Below are 2927 nucleotides of genomic sequence, written 5' to 3'. Positions count from 1 at the left end.
AACGTACATTGTTTAGTACGTTATAATATATGTTTTTTTTTTTAAAAAAAAATTATTATAATTGACATCCTGATAATGTGGATGCAGATTTAAATGGAGTTTCTTTTTTATTTTCTTAATTATTTTCAAGCACTTTTTTGAAAATATTACGTATAAAAGTAACGTATTAAACTGTGGCATCCATGATAAGGCAAAAAGAAAAGTTACCATGTGAAATATGTTTTCGAGAGTTGAAAACAGATTCAAAATGCATCCAGTTGTTATTATTAATATGCTGCTACACCATTGGGGTTAATGTTGATAGAATTGAAATCACAAACATATTTACAAACACTTAGGCTTATTACTTAATCCAAATTAGCTTCAGTGCTCTTCAGAGATTTTCACCATCATCAACATCTAATAACCCCCTTGTATGAAAGCATTCAAATGCTCAAACTCTTGACGGTGCTCGCGCACCACAACATGAACCACATCTCCAATGGACACCATTCCAATCATCCCCTTCTCATCAATCACAGGAATGTGCCCGATTCTGTTATCTGTAAGAAAATGCAGAATAAGATCTCAAACATGATTTACAAGCTTGTGTAATCATAAACTTATATGATATCTTTCCCAATGAACAATAATATATACATGTAGTGACAATGTGAATTTTGGTCTTGTTATAATAATATTCAATTACAAACTGTGATTATAATAATGACCATCTCAAAAGTCAAACCAAGGATGATTTTTTTTATTAATTGACAGCTTAAAACAATGTTTCAAAACTAAACTAAGTTAAAATACACAATTCATTTAAAATCAAAGCTGAAATGTCTACTTTCTATTTCAAAACTAAACTTTATTCTTTAAAAGGACTAGCATTCTACAAAAATTATCTACATGACCATTAATGGATATGAATCTTTTAATGAAACTTGTACTTATCTGCATCACTGGGATAATTATTGCAGAATCGTATTCTATGCAATGCATGACCATTAAGCTAAATTATTCATTTTAAAGCAAATTATTCATCGCAACTTCCTCTGTTCCTCATTATTTTCAATTTTAACATGTTCTTAATTTATGACTTGATCATTGCCTTTGGTAGATATAGCAAAAGAATATACTGAATAAAATACTTACAAAATCTCCAATTCAGACAGTGATCCAATATCTCCAGAAAGCTGACCACCCAAACCAGTACTTGCTAGTGTTCTGAAATAAATAAAATTATTCAGTTCCTTTTAAACACCCATTCATCACTCACGCACGTACCAGCTTTAAACCACTACTCTTAATATACTTTACATCACCACCTATCCAACCAAACACAAGGTTCTATGGTGAATTGAAAGTCACATCAATAATACAAGTCCATGGCAGTTCATATCAGAATTATACATAATTTTAAATTCTGAAATGGATATAAGCACTAACTTACCTTCACACAAGTGTTTTCAGCTCATTAGGGTATAAAGAGGCCTTTCTAGACTAGCTAAGACACCTTAATATCATCCCTATGTCAACTATCCCTCCGAAAATTATATAATGTAGCAACTGAACTATAAAAATCATACCCTTTAACAACCAGACTAGAAAATATAAGCATTATAATACTGAGAACTCTACTCTTCAAGAACCAATTATACCTCACAAACCAAGAAACTATTAAACACACAAATTTTTATGTTAAAAAAAAACAGATACAGCATACCAAATTTATAACAGAGAAAAACAAAATTTTTATATTACTCTCACACTAAATGGTTTCAGGATTCATGGTAATTGGCCACACAGCTGAGATATCCACGAACCTCCCTTCGGAATCCACCAACGCTTGAACCATCAAGCACCCATTTTCACCCAAAAACGAGTCGTCAATTCTGAACCTAGCCAGCCCTAAAACCCTTAAACTAAAGAACAAAAGCAAATAACACAATCGACGCGCCAAGAACATCAAAGAGAATGAAATGCATTGCATGAAACGAAAATGCAGACCAACAGAAACACGAAATCAAAGTACCTCGTCGCTGTGAAAAACCAATCTCTCAGGAAGAGAGGGTTTCAAAGGAGAAAGAAATAAAGAGAGGAAGAGATGCGCCAGTTTTGGTGGTAGAAAGGGCTGTCGGAGGCGAGGTTGGGAGGGAGAGGAGCGGGATCCGCCAACTGAGGCTCCTGCGAGAGGACGGGAAAGTGGATATGGTTTTGACGAGGGAAGAGAGTTTTGAGAAGAGAACAGAACGCGTGCGGAGGAAGATCGCCATTTGCGAAGCCATCAGCGGACTGGACTCTGAGAGAGAATTAGGGTTCGACGACACTGAGAAAGATTGCGACACTATGGGACTAAAATTGTAGAGAGAAAGGGGAAAATCAATTTTGAGAAATATTAAGACTGATATTTAAAACCAGTTATAATATTTTACTAAAATTTTTCACCCTTTCATATATTATAACAGTTATCCAAGATTACGTTGTAATACGGTTTAAAACTTATTTACAAGTTTGCCACCGCGTTTCATATTATGACTGATTTTTATAACTCCGTTATAATACGTTTTGAAATTATTTACAAATTTGTCACCGTGTTATGTATTATGACTGATTTTTAAAACTCCGTTATAATATGTCTTACGTTTATTACAATTCTGCCACCGGTCAACCTATTATGATGGATTATTTTTATCCGTTATAATAGGTCTGTTATAGAATAGCTTTTTTCCACTAGTGACGGTCTAACTTATTAAACTAGTAGAATAAAATTAGGACAACGATTTATATCAACCTACTTTTTTTTTAAAATTAAAATGATTAAAAATATTAAAAATTTGTATTATATTAATGTGTAAATAAAAAAAAATATAATAATATTATAATTTAAATTATTAGTGTTTATTTAATTATTAATTATAATAAAATAATTTAATATATGAAAA

General features: G+C 32.1%; 1 long non-coding RNA gene across 2 annotated transcripts; it reads right to left on the bottom strand.

Moving 5' to 3' along the window:
• Window positions 1-239: 239 nt before the first annotated feature.
• On the bottom strand, window positions 240-2345 carry LOC124844385 (uncharacterized). Of its 2 annotated transcripts, none has more exons than XR_015786271.1 (3): window positions 1753-2345; window positions 1138-1209; window positions 240-542 (listed from the first exon to the last, which is right to left on the bottom strand). It is a non-coding gene; the product is annotated as an uncharacterized LOC124844385 (long non-coding RNA). The 2 variants fall into 2 exon arrangements; XR_015786270.1 differs by having other exon boundaries at window positions 2018-2345.
• Window positions 2346-2927: the final 582 nt, after the last annotated feature.

This window comes from Vigna umbellata, chromosome 4 (genome assembly GCF_029865625.1).
Source record: "Vigna umbellata cultivar VRB3 chromosome 4, Vumbellata_1.0, whole genome shotgun sequence".
NCBI classification, from domain to species: Eukaryota; Viridiplantae; Streptophyta; class Magnoliopsida; order Fabales; family Fabaceae; genus Vigna; species Vigna umbellata.
The sequence above is the reverse complement of the archived record's forward strand: the minus strand, read 5'-3'. Positions and strand labels throughout refer to the sequence as shown.